This window comes from Protomyctophum bolini (assembly GCF_963924005.1).
Source record: "Protomyctophum bolini genome assembly, chromosome: 24".
Classification (NCBI taxonomy): Eukaryota; Metazoa; Chordata; class Actinopteri; order Myctophiformes; family Myctophidae; genus Protomyctophum; species Protomyctophum bolini.
The window spans coordinates 2643115-2659899 of NC_137885.1; positions in this window are offsets into that span (position 1 = coordinate 2643115).

Below are 16785 nucleotides of genomic sequence, written 5' to 3' on the forward strand. Positions count from 1 at the left end.
GAACCTTCACAATGTAATACCAGGTGCTGTAAGCTTTTCATTAGCGCATTGGCTGCTGCCATCTGCTGTACATGGGCCGTACCGGCCACAGCTGCCTTTGCTTACGGCCATACCACCCTGAACACTCCCGATCTCGTCCGATCTCGAAAGCTAAGCAGGGTCGGGCCTGGTTAGTACTTGGATGGGAGACCGCCTGGGAATACCAGGTGCTGTAAGCTTTTTCATGTCGGCATACTGAATGAGCAACGGTCATTCATGAATGGGCGATGCAAAACACTGGATCATTGTGCACCACTAACTTTTTGCACCCCAAAGCGCATAGGCCACGCCTTCATCATTAAACCACACCCCCAATCCGACAGGCCCCGCTTTCGACCCGGACACCCGCTCTTAGCCACCCACCCAAGACGCCCTAAACCCAGCCGCGGGAGCACAGAGCCACCTCGGACTGTGAAATAACGCACGTGCTGTGTCGCGGGGCTGCCCACGCCAAGTGTGTGCGTGCACGCGCCCGTCAAGCGCTTGACCGGCGCGGCTAGAGGCTTCGCTGGCCGCCGTGGCGAGCGGGTAGAATTACTCGGGTCTCTCTTCATGACGAATAAGCCTTTCGCCTTTTACTAAAGACTTCCGTGGAGAGGGACGTTGATGAGTTATGGCTATTTTTGGAAGGCCTTGCCCATCGGACAAGGCCAGCTCAGCTGTTGAAGAAAATGACAGGGAGCACAGTGGTGCGCTTGGTTGTCTGAGTGCAAATAGGTGTGAGCGCTTTAACTAATAGTATATATCGAAGGTTTTCAAAATGTGTCAAAGTGTTAAGATCTACTAGCTCACATACTGCCACTGTGTCTTGTTATGTGTGCTTAAGACATGGCTGTTGGGTACCGCAAAGAGGCCATTGTTACGCCCACGTGGAGGGGACTAGTCGTTGTCTGACCGGCAGAGGAATGGTATGTGGATGAGTGCTTTCCTCTATGGCCAGCATGTACAATTCATACTTACCTGGCAGGGGAGACACCATGATCACGAAGGTCGGTTCACGCCCACATGATCAAACCACAGCCCCAATTGCCCGGCTCTCCACTCGGACCCAGGAAGCCTCGGGCCCCCACCGGGGTGCCAGGCCCGACAGCCAGCTAAACCCACGACCCGGCTCTCCATCCAAACCCGGGTATCTTTTGCCCGGCTCTCCACTCGGACCCAGGAAGCCCTGGGCCCCCACCGGGGTGCCAGGCCCGAAGCCAGCTAAACCCACGACCAGGCTCTCCATCCGAACCCGGGCACCCACTCTTAAGCACCCCTCCCCCGGAACCTTCACAATGTAATACCAGGTGCTGTAAGCTTTTCATTAGCGCATTGGCTGCTGCCATCTGCTGTACATGGGCTGTACCGGCCACAGCTGCCTTTGCTTACGGCCATACCACCCTGAACACGCCCGATCTCGTCCGATCTCGGAAGCTAAGCAGGGTCGGGCCTGGTTAGTACTTGGATGGGAGACCGCCTGGGAATACCAGGTGCTGTAAGCTTTTTCATGTCGGCATACTGAATGAGCAACGGTCATTCATGAATGGGCGATGCAAAACACTGGATCATTGTGCACCACTAACTTTTTGCACCCCAAAGCGCATAGGCCACGCCTTCATCATTAAACCACACCCCCAATCCGACAGGCCCCGCTTTCGACCCGGACACCCGCTCTTAGCCACCCACCCAAGACGCCCTAAACCCAGCCGCGGGAGCACAGAGCCACCTCGGACTGTGAAATAACGCACGTGCTGTGTCGCGGGGCTGCCCACGCCAAGTGTGTGCGTGCACGCGCGCCGTCAAGCGCTTGACCGGCGCGGCTAGAGGCTTCGCTGGCCGCCGTGGCGAGCGGGTAGAATTACTCGGGTCTCTCTTCATGACGAATAAGCCTTTCGCCTTTTACTAAAGACTTCCGTGGAGAGGGACGTTGATGAGTTATGGCTATTTTTGGAAGGCCTTGCCCATCGGACAAGGCCAGCTCAGCTGTTGAAGAAAATGACAGGGAGCACAGTGGTGCGCTTGGTTGTCTAAGTGCAAATAGGTGTGAGCGCTTTAACTAATAGTATATATCGAAGGTTTTCAAAATGTGTCAAAGTGTTAAGATCTACTAGCTCACATACTGCCACTGTGTCTTGTTATGTGTGCTTAAGACATGGCTGTTGGGTACCGCAAAGAGGCCATTGTTACGCCCACGTGGAGGGGACTAGTCGTTGTCTGACCGGCAGAGGACTGGTATGTGGATGAGTGCTTTCCTCTATGGCCAGCATGTACAATACATACTTACCTGGCAGGGGAGATACCATGATCACGAAGGTCGGTTCACCCTCGGCGAGGCTCAGCCATTGCACACCGTGCTTTGCTGACCCGGGCGAATTCCCCAAATGTGGGAATCTCGACTGCACAATTTCTGGTAGTGGGGGACTGCGTTCGCGCTCTCCCCTGATTAAGTGTTGAAAACATGCCTATAGTGCTGGAGAGGAGCCCTACGGGCTGCTGCTTACGACCATACCACCCTGGAAACGACCGATCTTGGAATATAAGCAGGGCAAGCGCATAGGCCACGCCCACATGATCAAACCACAGCCCCAATTGCCCGGCTCTCCACTCGGACCCAGGAAGCCTCGGGCCCCCACCGGGGTGCCAGGCCCGACAGCCAGCTAAACCCACGACCCGGCTCTCCATCCGAACCCGGGTACCTTTTGCCCGGCTCTCCACTCGGACCCAGGAAGCCCTGGGCCCCCACCGGGGTGCCAGGCCCGAAGCCAGCTAAACCCACGACCCGGCTCTCCATCCGAACCCGGGCACCCAGTCTTAAGCACCCCTCCCCCGGAACCTTCACAATGTAATACCAGGTGCTGTAAGCTTTTCATTAGCGCATTGGCTTCTGCCATCTGCTGTACATGGGCCGTACCGGCCACAGCTGCCTTTGCTTACGGCCATACCACCCTGAACACGCCCGATCTCGTCCGATCTCGGAAGCTAAGCAGGGTCGGGCCTGGTTAGTACTTGGATGGGAGACCGCCTGGGAATACCAGGTGCTGTAAGCTTTTTCATGTCGGCATACTGAATGAGCAACGGTCATTCATGAATGGGCGATGCAAAACACTGGATCATTGTGCACCACTAACTTTTTGCACCCCAAAGCGCATAGGCCACGCCTTCATCATTAAACCACACCCCCAATCCGACAGGCCCCGCTTTCGACCCGGACACCCGCTCTTAGCCACCCACCCAAGACGCCCTAAACCCAGCCGCGGGAGCACAGAGCCACCTCGGACTGTGAAATAACGCACGTGCTGTGTCGCGGGGCTGCCCACGCCAAGTGTGTGCGTGCACGCGCGCCGTCAAACGCTTGACCGGCGCGGCTAGAGGCTTCGCTGGCCGCCGTGGCGAGCGGGTAGAATTACTCGGGTCTCTCTTCATGACGAATAAGCCTTTCGCCTGATGAGTTATGGCTATTTTTGGAAGGCCTTGCCCATCGGACAAGGCCAGCTCAGCTGTTGAAGAAAATGACAGGGAGCACAGTGGTGCGCTTGGTTGTCTGAGTGCAAATAGGTGTGAGCGCTTTAACTAATAGTATATATCGAAGGTTTTCAAAATGTGTCAAAGTGTTAAGATCTACTAGCTCACATACTGCCACTGTGTCTTGTTATGTGTGCTTAAGACATGGCTGTTGGGTACCGCAAAGAGGCCATTGTTACGCCCACGTGGAGGGGACTAGTCGTTGTCTGACTGGCAGGGGACTGGTATGTGGATGAGTGCTTTCCTCTATGGCCAGCATGTACAACTCATACTTACCTGGCAGGGGAGACACCGTGATCACGAAGGTCGGTTCACCCTCGGCGAGGCTCAGCCATTGCACGCCGTGCTTTGCTGACCCGGGCGAATTCCCCAAATGTGGGAATCTCGACTGCACAATTTCTGGTAGTGGGGGACTGCGTTCGCGCTATCCCCTGATTAAGTGTTGAAAACATGCCTATAGTGCTGGAGAGGAGCCCTACGGGCTGCTGCTTACGACCATACCACCCTGGAAACGACCGATCTTGGAATATAAGCAGGGCAAGCGCATAGGCCACGCCCACATGATCAAACCACAGCCCCAATTGCCCGGCTCTCCACTCGGACCCAGGAAGCCTCGGGCCCCCACCGGGGTGCCAGGCCCGAAGCCAGCTAAACCCACGACCCGGCTCTCCATCCGAACCCGGGCACCCACTCTTAAGCACCCCTCCCCCGGAACCTTCACAATGTAATACCAGGTGCTGTAAGCTTTTCATTAGCGCATTGGCTTCTGCCATCTGCTGTACATGGGCCGTACCGGCCACAGCTGCCTTTGCTTACGGCCATACCACCCTGAACACGCCCGATCTCGTCCGATCTCGGAAGCTAAGCAGGGTCGGGCCTGGTTAGTACTTGGATGGGAGACCGCCTGGGAATACCAGGTGCTGTAAGCTTTTTCATGTCGGCATACTGAATGAGCAACGGTCATTCATGAATGGGCGATGCAAAACACTGGATCATTGTGCACCACTAACTTTTTGCACCCCAAAGCGCATAGGCCACGCCTTCATCATTAAACCACACCCCCAATCCGACAGGCCCCGCTTTCGACCCGGACACCCGCTCTTAGCCACCCACCCAAGACGCCCTAAATCCAGCCGCGGGAGCACAGAGCCACCTCGGACTGTGAAATAACGCACGTGCTGTGTCGCGGGGCTGCCCACGCCAAGTGTGTGCGTGCACGCGCGCCGTCAAGCGCTTGACCGGCGCGGCTAGAGGCTTCGCTGGCCGCCGTGGCGAGCGGGTAGAATTACTCGGGTCTCTCTTCATGACGAATAAGCCTTTCGCCTTTTACTAAAGACTTCCGTGGAGAGGGACATTGATGAGTTATGGCTATTTTTGGAAGGCCTTGCCCATTGGACAAGGCCAGCTCAGCTGTTGAAGAAAATGACAGGGAGCACAGTGGTGCGCTTGGTTGTCTGAGTGCAAATAGGTGTGAGCGCTTTAACTAATAGTATATATCGAAGGTTTTCAAAATGTGTCAAAGTGTTAAGATCTACTAGCTCACATACTGCCACTGTGTCTTGTTATGTGTGCTTAAGACATGGCTGTTGGGTACCGCAAAGAGGCCATTGTTACGCCCACGTGGAGGGGACTAGTCGTTGTCTGACCGGCAGAGGACTGGTATGTGGATGAGTGCTTTCCTCTATGGCCAGCATGTACAATTCATACTTACCTGGCAGGGGAGACACCATGATCACGAAGGTCGGTTCACCCTCGGCGAGGCTCAGCCATTGCACGCCGTGCTTTGTTGACCCGGGCGAATTCCCCAAATGTGGGAATCTCGACTGTACAATTTCTGGTAGTGGGGGACTGCGTTCGCGCTCTCCCCTGATTAAGTGTTGAAAACATGTGTATAGTGCTGGAGAGGAGCCCTACGGGCTGCTGCTTACGACCATACCACCCTGGAAACGACCGATCTTGGAATATAAGCAGGGCAAGCGCATAGGCCACGCCCACATGATCAAACCACAGCCCCAATTGCCCGGCTCTCCACTCGGACCCAGGAAGCCTCGGGCCCCCACCGGGGTGCCAGGCCCGACAGCCAGCTAAACCCACGACCCGGCTCTCCATCCGAACCCGGGTATCTTTTGCCCGGCTCTCCACTCGGACCCAGGAAGCCCTGGGCCCCCACCGGGGTGCCAGGCCCGAAGCCAGCTAAACCCACGACCCGGCTCTCCATCCGAACCCGGGCACCCACTCTTAAGCACCCCTCCCCCGGAACCTTCACAATGTAATACCAGGTGCTGTAAGCTTTTCATTAGCGCATTGGCTGCTGCCATCTGCTGTACATGGGCCGTACCGGCCACAGCTGCCTTTGCTTACGGCCATACCACCCTGAACACGCCCGATCTCGTCCGATCTCGGAAGCTAAGCAGGGTCGGGCCTGGTTAGTACTTGGATGGGAGACCGCCTGGGAATACCAGGTGCTGTAAGCTTTTTCATGTCGGCATACTGAATGAGCAACGGTCATTCATGAATGGGCGATGCAAAACACTGGATCATTGTGCACCACTAACTTTTTGCACCCCAAAGCGCATAGGCCACGCCTTCATCATTAAACCACACCCCCAATCCGACAGGCCCCGCTTTCGACCCGGACACCCGCTCTTAGCCACCCACCCAAGACGCCCTAAACCCAGCCGCGGGAGCACAGAGCCACCTCGGACTGTGAAATAACGCACGTGCTGTGTCGCGGGGCTGCCCACGCCAAGTGTGTGCGTGCACGCGCGCCGTCAAGCGCTTGACCGGCGCGGCTAGAGGCTTCGCTGGCCGCCGTGGCGAGCGGGTAGAATTACTCGGGTCTCTCTTCATGACGAATAAGCCTTTCGCCTTTTACTAAAGACTTCCGTGGAGAGGGACGTTGATGAGTTATGGCTATTTTTGGAAGGCCTTGCCCATCGGACAAGGCCAGCTCAGCTGTTGAAGAAAATGACAGGGAGCACAGTGGTGCGCTTGGTTGTCTGAGTGCAAATAGGTGTGAGCGCTTTAACTAATAGTATATATCGAAGGTTTTCAAAATGTGTCAAAGTGTTAAGATCTACTAGCTCACATACTGCCACTGTGTCTTGTTATGTGTGCTTAAGACATGGCTGTTGGGTACCGCAAAGAGGCCATTGTTACGCCCACGTGGAGGGGACTAGTCGTTGTCTGACCGGCAGAGGACTGGTATGTGGATGAGTGCTTTCCTCTATGGCCAGCATGTACAATTCATACTTACCTGGCAGGGGAGACACCATGATCACGAAGGTCGGTTCACGCCCACATGATCAAACCACAGCCCCAATTGCCCGGCTCTCCACTCGGACCCAGGAAGCCTCGGGCCCCCACCGGGGTGCCAGGCCCGACAGCCAGCTAAACCCACGACCCGGCTCTCCATCCGAACCCGGGTACCTTTTGCCCGGCTCTCCACTCGGACCCAGGAAGCCCTGGGCCCCCACCGGGGTGCCAGGCCCGAAGCCAGCTAAACCCACGACCCGGCTCTCCATCCGAACCCGGGCACCCAGTCTTAAGCACCCCTCCCCCGGAACCTTCACAATGTAATACCAGGTGCTGTAAGCTTTTCATTAGCGCATTGGCTTCTGCCATCTGCTGTACATGGGCCGTACCGGCCACAGCTGCCTTTGCTTACGGCCATACCACCCTGAACACGCCCGATCTCGTCCGATCTCGGAAGCTAAGCAGGGTCGGGCCTGGTTAGTACTTGGATGGGAGACCGCCTGGGAATACCAGGTGCTGTAAGCTTTTTCATGTCGGCATACTGAATGAGCAACGGTCATTCATGAATGGGCGATGCAAAACACTGGATCATTGTGCACCACTAACTTTTTGCACCCCAAAGCGCATAGGCCACGCCTTCATCATTAAACCACACCCCCAATCCGACAGGCCCCGCTTTCGACCCGGACACCCGCTCTTAGCCACCCACCCAAGACGCCCTAAACCCAGCCGCGGGAGCACAGAGCCACCTCGGACTGTGAAATAACGCACGTGCTGTGTCGCGGGGCTGCCCACGCCAAGTGTGTGCGTGCACGCGCGCCGTCAAACGCTTGACCGGCGCGGCTAGAGGCTTCGCTGGCCGCCGTGGCGAGCGGGTAGAATTACTCGGGTCTCTCTTCATGACGAATAAGCCTTTCGCCTTTTACTAAAGACTTCCGTGGAGAGGGACGTTGATGAGTTATGGCTATTTTTGGAAGGCCTTGCCCATCGGACAAGGCCAGCTCAGCTGTTGAAGAAAATGACAGGGAGCACAGTGGTGCGCTTGGTTGTCTGAGTGCAAATAGGTGTGAGCGCTTTAACTAATAGTATATATCGAAGGTTTTCAAAATGTGTCAAAGTGTTAAGATCTACTAGCTCACATACTGCCACTGTGTCTTGTTATGTGTGCTTAAGACATGGCTGTTGGGTACCGCAAAGAGGCCATTGTTACGCCCACGTGGAGGGGACTAGTCGTTGTCTGACTGGCAGGGGACTGGTATGTGGATGAGTGCTTTCCTCTATGGCCAGCATGTACAATTCATACTTACCTGGCAGGGGAGACACCGTGATCACGAAGGTCGGTTCACCCTCGGCGAGGCTCAGCCATTGCACGCCGTGCTTTGCTGACCCGGGCGAATTCCCCAAATGTGGGAATCTCGACTGCACAATTTCTGGTAGTGGGGGACTGCGTTCGCGCTATCCCCTGATTAAGTGTTGAAAACATGCCTATAGTGCTGGAGAGGAGCCCTACGGGCTGCTGCTTACGACCATACCACCCTGGAAACGACCGATCTTGGAATATAAGCAGGGCAAGCGCATAGGCCACGCCCACATGATCAAACCACAGCCCCAATTGCCCGGCTCTCCACTCGGACCCAGGAAGCCTCGGGCCCCCACCGGGGTGCCAGGCCCGAAGCCAGCTAAACCCACGACCCGGCTCTCCATCCGAACCCGGGCACCCACTCTTAAGCACCCCTCCCCCGGAACCTTCACAATGTAATACCAGGTGCTGTAAGCTTTTCATTAGCGCATTGGCTTCTGCCATCTGCTGTACATGGGCCGTACCGGCCACAGCTGCCTTTGCTTACGGCCATACCACCCTGAACACGCCCGATCTCGTCCGATCTCGGAAGCTAAGCAGGGTCGGGCCTGGTTAGTACTTGGATGGGAGACCGCCTGGGAATACCAGGTGCTGTAAGCTTTTTCATGTCGGCATACTGAATGAGCAACGGTCATTCATGAATGGGCGATGCAAAACACAGGATCATTGTGCACCACTAACTTTTTGCACCCCAAAGCGCATAGGCCACGCCTTCATCATTAAACCACACCCCCAATCCGACAGGCCCCGCTTTCGACCCGGACACCCGCTCTTAGCCACCCACCCAAGACGCCCTAAATCCAGCCGCGGGAGCACAGAGCCACCTCGGACTGTGAAATAACGCACGTGCTGTGTCGCGGGGCTGCCCACGCCAAGTGTGTGCGTGCACGCGCGCCGTCAAGCGCTTGACCGGCGCGGCTAGAGGCTTCGCTGGCCGCCGTGGCGAGCGGGTAGAATTACTCGGGTCTCTCTTCATGACGAATAAGCCTTTCGCCTTTTACTAAAGACTTCCGTGGAGAGGGACATTGATGAGTTATGGCTATTTTTGGAAGGCCTTGCCCATTGGACAAGGCCAGCTCAGCTGTTGAAGAAAATGACAGGGAGCACAGTGGTGCGCTTGGTTGTCTGAGTGCAAATAGGTGTGAGCGCTTTAACTAATAGTATATATCGAAGGTTTTCAAAATGTGTCAAAGTGTTAAGATCTACTAGCTCACATACTGCCACTGTGTCTTGTTATGTGTGCTTAAGACATGGCTGTTGGGTACCGCAAAGAGGCCATTGTTACGCCCACGTGGAGGGGACTAGTCGTTGTCTGACCGGCAGAGGACTGGTATGTGGATGAGTGCTTTCCTCTATGGCCAGCATGTACAATTCATACTTACCTGGCAGGGGAGACACCATGATCACGAAGGTCGGTTCACGCCCACATGATCAAACCACAGCCCCAATTGCCCGGCTCTCCACTCGGACCCAGGAAGCCTCGGGCCCCCACCGGGGTGCCAGGCCCGACAGCCAGCTAAACCCACGACCCGGCTCTCCATCCAAACCGGGGTATCTTTTGCCCGGCTCTCCACTCGGACCCAGGAAGCCCTGGGCCCCCACCGGGGTGCCAGGCCCGAAGCCAGCTAAACCCACGACCAGGCTCTCCATCCGAACCCGGGCACCCACTCTTAAGCACCCCTCCCCCGGAACCTTCACAATGTAATACCAGGTGCTGTAAGCTTTTCATTAGCGCATTGGCTGCTGCCATCTGCTGTACATGGGCCGTACCGGCCACAGCTGCCTTTGCTTACGGCCATACCACCCTGAACACGCCCGATCTCGTCCGATCTCGGAAGCTAAGCAGGGTCGGGCCTGGTTAGTACTTGGATGGGAGACCGCCTGGGAATACCAGGTGCTGTAAGCTTTTTCATGTCGGCATACTGAATGAGCAACGGTCATTCATGAATGGGCGATGCAAAACACTGGATCATTGTGCACCACTAACTTTTTGCACCCCAAAGCGCATAGGCCACTCTTCATCATTAAACCACACCCCCAATCCGACAGGCCCCGCTTTCGACCCGGACACCCGCTCTTAGCCACCCACCCAAGACGCCCTAAACCCAGCCGCGGGAGCACAGAGCCACCTCGGACTGTGAAATAACGCACGTGCTGTGTCGCGGGGCTGCCCACGCCAAGTGTGTGCGTGCACGCGCGCCGTCAAGCGCTTGACCGGCGCGGCTAGAGGCTTCGCTGGCCGCCGTGGCGAGCGGGTAGAATTACTCGGGTCTCTCTTCATGACGAATAAGCCTTTCGCCTTTTACTAAAGACTTCCGTGGAGAGGGACGTTGATGAGTTATGGCTATTTTTGGAAGGCCTTGCCCATCGGACAAGGCCAGCTCAGCTGTTGAAGAAAATGACAGGGAGCACAGTGGTGCGCTTGGTTGTCTGAGTGCAAATAGGTGTGAGCGCTTTAACTAATAGTATATATCGAAGGTTTTCAAAATGTGTCAAAGTGTTAAGATCTACTAGCTCACATACTGCCACTGTGTCTTGTTATGTGTGCTTAAGACATGGCTGTTGGGTACCGCAAAGAGGCCATTGTTACGCCCACGTGGAGGGGACTAGTCGTTGTCTGACCGGCAGAGGACTGGTATGTGGATGAGTGCTTTCCTCTATGGCCAGCATGTACAATACATACTTACCTGGCAGGGGAGATACCATGATCACGAAGGTCGGTTCACCCTCGGCGAGGCTCAGCCATTGCACGCCGTGCTTTGCTGACCCGGGCGAATTCCCCAAATGTGGGAATCTCGACTGCACAATTTCTGGTAGTGGGGGACTGCGTTCGCGCTCTCCCCTGATTAAGTGTTGAAAACATGCCTATAGTGCTGGAGAGGAGCCCTACGGGCTGCTGCTTACGACCATACCACCCTGGAAACGACCGATCTTGGAATATAAGCAGGGCAAGCGCATAGGCCACGCCCACATGATCAAACCACAGCCCCAATTGCCCGGCTCTCCACTCGGACCCAGGAAGCCTCGGGCCCCCACCGGGGTGCCAGGCCCGACAGCCAGCTAAACCCACGACCCGGCTCTCCATCCGAACCCGGGTACCTTTTGCCCGGCTCTCCACTCGGACCCAGGAAGCCCTGGGCCCCCACCGGGGTGCCAGGCCCGAAGCCAGCTAAACCCACGACCCGGCTCTCCATCCGAACCCGGGCACCCAGTCTTAAGCACCCCTCCCCCGGAACCTTCACAATGTAATACCAGGTGCTGTAAGCTTTTCATTAGCGCATTGGCTTCTGCCATCTGCTGTACATGGGCCGTACCGGCCACAGCTGCCTTTGCTTACGGCCATACCACCCTGAACACGCCCGATCTCGTCCGATCTCGGAAGCTAAGCAGGGTCGGGCCTGGTTAGTACTTGGATGGGAGACCGCCTGGGAATACCAGGTGCTGTAAGCTTTTTCATGTCGGCATACTGAATGAGCAACGGTCATTCATGAATGGGCGATGCAAAACACTGGATCATTGTGCACCACTAACTTTTTGCACCCCAAAGCGCATAGGCCACGCCTTCATCATTAAACCACACCCCCAATCCGACAGGCCCCGCTTTCGACCCGGACACCCGCTCTTAGCCACCCACCCAAGACGCCCTAAACCCAGCCGCGGGAGCACAGAGCCACCTCGGACTGTGAAATAACGCACGTGCTGTGTCGCGGGGCTGCCCACGCCAAGTGTGTGCGTGCACGCTCGCCGTCAAACGCTTGACCGGCGCGGCTAGAGGCTTCGCTGGCCGCCGTGGCGAGCGGGTAGAATTACTCGGGTCTCTCTTCATGACGAATAAGCCTTTCGCCTTTTACTAAAGACTTCCGTGGAGAGGGACGTTGATGAGTTATGGCTATTTTTGGAAGGCCTTGCCCATCGGACAAGGCCAGCTCAGCTGTTGAAGAAAATGACAGGGAGCACAGTGGTGCGCTTGGTTGTCTGAGTGCAAATAGGTGTGAGCGCTTTAACTAATAGTATATATCGAAGGTTTTCAAAATGTGTCAAAGTGTTAAGATCTACTAGCTCACATACTGCCACTGTGTCTTGTTATGTGTGCTTAAGACATGGCTGTTGGGTACCGCAAAGAGGCCATTGTTACGCCCACGTGGAGGGGACTAGTCGTTGTCTGACTGGCAGGGGACTGGTATGTGGATGAGTGCTTTCCTCTATGGCCAGCATGTACAATTCATACTTACCTGGCAGGGGAGACACCGTGATCACGAAGGTCGGTTCACCCTCGGCGAGGCTCAGCCATTGCACGCCGTGCTTTGCTGACCCGGGCGAATTCCCCAAATGTGGGAATCTCGACTGCACAATTTCCTGGTAGTGGGGGACTGCGTTCGCGCTATCCCCTGATTAAGTGTTGAAAACATGCCTATAGTGCTGGAGAGGAGCCCTACGGGCTGCTGCTTACGACCATACCACCCTGGAAACGACCGATCTTGGAATATAAGCAGGGCAAGCGCATAGGCCACGCCCACATGATCAAACCACAGCCCCAATTGCCCGGCTCTCCACTCGGACCCAGGAAGCCTCGGGCCCCCTCCGGGGTGCCAGGCCCGAAGCCAGCTAAACCCACGACCCGGCTCTCCATCCGAACCCGGGCACCCACTCTTAAGCACCCCTCCCCCGGAACCTTCACAATGTAATACCAGGTGCTGTAAGCTTTTCATTAGCGCATTGGCTTCTGCCATCTGCTGTACATGGGCCGTACCGGCCACAGCTGCCTTTGCTTACGGCCATACCACCCTGAACACGCCCGATCTCGTCCGATCTCGGAAGCTAAGCAGGGTCGGGCCTGGTTAGTACTTGGATGGGAGACCGCCTGGGAATACCAGGTGCTGTAAGCTTTTTCATGTCGGCATACTGAATGAGCAACGGTCATTCATGAATGGGCGATGCAAAACACTGGATCATTGTGCACCACTAACTTTTTGCACCCCAAAGCGCATAGGCCACGCCTTCATCATTAAACCACACCCCCAATCCGACAGGCCCCGCTTTCGACCCGGACACCCGCTCTTAGCCACCCACCCAAGACGCCCTAAACCCAGCCGCGGGAGCACAGAGCCACCTCGGACTGTGAAATAACGCACATGCTGTGTCGCGGGGCTGCCCACGCCAAGTGTGTGCGTGCACGCGCGCCGTCAAACGCTTGACCGGCGCGGCTAGAGGCTTCGGTGGCCGCCGTGGCGAGCGGGTAGAATTACTCGGGTCTCTCTTCATGACGAATAAGCCTTTCGCCTTTTACTAAAGACTTCCGTGGAGAGGGACGTTGATGAGTTATGGCTATTTTTGGAAGGCCTTGCCCATCGGACAAGGCCAGCTCAGCTGTTGAAGAAAATGACAGGGAGCACAGTGGTGCGCTTGGTTGTCTGAGTGCAAATAGGTGTGAGCGCTTTAACTAATAGTATATATCAAAGGTTTTCAAAATGTGTCAAAGTGTTAAGATCTACTAGCTCACATACTGCCATTGTGTCTTGTTATGTGTGCTTAAGACATGGCTGTTGGGTACCGCAAAGAGGCCATTGTTACGCCCACGTGGAGGTGACTAGTCGTTGTCTGACTGGCAGGGGACTGGTATGTGGATGAGTGCTTTCCTCTATGGCCAGCATGTACAATTCATACTTACCTGGCAGGGGAGACACCGTGATCACGAAGGTCGGTTCACCCTCGGCGAGGCTCAGCCATTGCACGCCGTGCTTTGCTGACCCGGGCGAATTCCCCAAATGTGGGAATCTCGACTGCACAATTTCTGGTAGTGGGGGACTGCGTTCGCGCTATCCCCTGATTAAGTGTTGAAAACATGCCTATAGTGCTGGAGAGGAGCCCTACGGGCTGCTGCTTACGACCATACCACCCTGGAAACGACCGATCTTGGAATATAAGCAGGGCAAGCGCATAGGCCACGCCCACATGATCAAACCACAGCCCCAATTGCCCGGCTCTCCACTCGGACCCAGGAAGCCTCGGGCCCCCACCGGGGTGCCAGGCCCGACAGCCAGCTAAACCCACGACCCGGCTCTCCATCCGAACCCGGGTACCTTTTGCCCGGCTCTCCACTCGGACCCAGGAAGCCCTGGGCCCCCACCGGGGTGCCAGGCCCGAAGCCAGCTAAACCCACGACCCGGCTCTCCATCCGAACCCGGGCACCCAGTCTTAAGCACCCCTCCCCCGGAACCTTCACAATGTAATACCAGGTGCTGTAAGCTTTTCATTAGCGCATTGGCTTCTGCCATCTGCTGTACATGGGCCGTACCGGCCACAGCTGCCTTTGCTTACGGCCATACCACCCTGAACACGCCCGATCTCGTCCGATCTCGGAAGCTAAGCAGGGTCGGGCCTGGTTAGTACTTGGATGGGAGACCGCCTGGGAATACCAGGTGCTGTAAGCTTTTTCATGTCGGCATACTGAATGAGCAACGGTCATTCATGAATGGGCGATGCAAAACACTGGATCATTGTGCACCACTAACTTTTTGCACCCCAAAGCGCATAGGCCACGCCTTCATCATTAAACCACACCCCCAATCCGACAGGCCCCGCTTTCGACCCGGACACCCGCTCTTAGCCACCCACCCAAGACGCCCTAAACCCAGCCGCGGGAGCACAGAGCCACCTCGGACTGTGAAATAACGCACGTGCTGTGTCGCGGGGCTGCCCACGCCAAGTGTGTGCGTGCACGCTCGCCGTCAAACGCTTGACCGGCGCGGCTAGAGGCTTCGCTGGCCGCCGTGGCGAGCGGGTAGAATTACTCGGGTCTCTCTTCATGACGAATAAGCCTTTCGCCTTTTACTAAAGACTTCCGTGGAGAGGGACGTTGATGAGTTATGGCTATTTTTGGAAGGCCTTGCCCATCGGACAAGGCCAGCTCAGCTGTTGAAGAAAATGACAGGGAGCACAGTGGTGCGCTTGGTTGTCTGAGTGCAAATAGGTGTGAGCGCTTTAACTAATAGTATATATCGAAGGTTTTCAAAATGTGTCAAAGTGTTAAGATCTACTAGCTCACATACTGCCACTGTGTCTTGTTATGTGTGCTTAAGACATGGCTGTTGGGTACCGCAAAGAGGCCATTGTTACGCCCACGTGGAGGGGACTAGTCGTTGTCTGACTGGCAGGGGACTGGTATGTGGATGAGTGCTTTCCTCTATGGCCAGCATGTACAATTCATACTTACCTGGCAGGGGAGACACCGTGATCACGAAGGTCGGTTCACCCTCGGCGAGGCTCAGCCATTGCACGCCGTGCTTTGCTGACCCGGGCGAATTCCCCAAATGTGGGAATCTCGACTGCACAATTTCCTGGTAGTGGGGGACTGCGTTCGCGCTATCCCCTGATTAAGTGTTGAAAACATGCCTATAGTGCTGGAGAGGAGCCCTACGGGCTGCTGCTTACGACCATACCACCCTGGAAACGACCGATCTTGGAATATAAGCAGGGCAAGCGCATAGGCCACGCCCACATGATCAAACCACAGCCCCAATTGCCCGGCTCTCCACTCGGACCCAGGAAGCCTCGGGCCCCCTCCGGGGTGCCAGGCCCGAAGCCAGCTAAACCCACGACCCGGCTCTCCATCCGAACCCGGGCACCCACTCTTAAGCACCCCTCCCCCGGAACCTTCACAATGTAATACCAGGTGCTGTAAGCTTTTCATTAGCGCATTGGCTTCTGCCATCTGCTGTACATGGGCCGTACCGGCCACAGCTGCCTTTGCTTACGGCCATACCACCCTGAACACGCCCGATCTCGTCCGATCTCGGAAGCTAAGCAGGGTCGGGCCTGGTTAGTACTTGGATGGGAGACCGCCTGGGAATACCAGGTGCTGTAAGCTTTTTCATGTCGGCATACTGAATGAGCAACGGTCATTCATGAATGGGCGATGCAAAACACTGGATCATTGTGCACCACTAACTTTTTGCACCCCAAAGCGCATAGGCCACGCCTTCATCATTAAACCACACCCCCAATCCGACAGGCCCCGCTTTCGACCCGGACACCCGCTCTTAGCCACCCACCCAAGACGCCCTAAACCCAGCCGCGGGAGCACAGAGCCACCTCGGACTGTGAAATAACGCACGTGCTGTGTCGCGGGGCTGCCCACGCCAAGTGTGTGCGTGCACGCGCGCCGTCAAACGCTTGACCGGCGCGGCTAGAGGCTTCGGTGGCCGCCGTGGCGAGCGGGTAGAATTACTCGGGTCTCTCTTCATGACGAATAAGCCTTTCGCCTTTTACTAAAGACTTCCGTGGAGAGGGACGTTGATGAGTTATGGCTATTTTTGGAAGGCCTTGCCCATCGGACAAGGCCAGCTCAGCTGTTGAAGAAAATGACAGGGAGCACAGTGGTGCGCTTGGTTGTCTGAGTGCAAATAGGTGTGAGCGCTTTAACTAATAGTATATATCAAAGGTTTTCAAAATGTGTCAAAGTGTTAAGATCTACTAGCTCACATACTGCCATTGTGTCTTGTTATGTGTGCTTAAGACATGGCTGTTGGGTACCGCAAAGAGGCCATTGTTACGCCCACGTGGAGGTGACTAGTCGTTGTCTGACTGGCAGGGGACTGGTATGTGGATGAGTGCTTTCCTCTATGGCC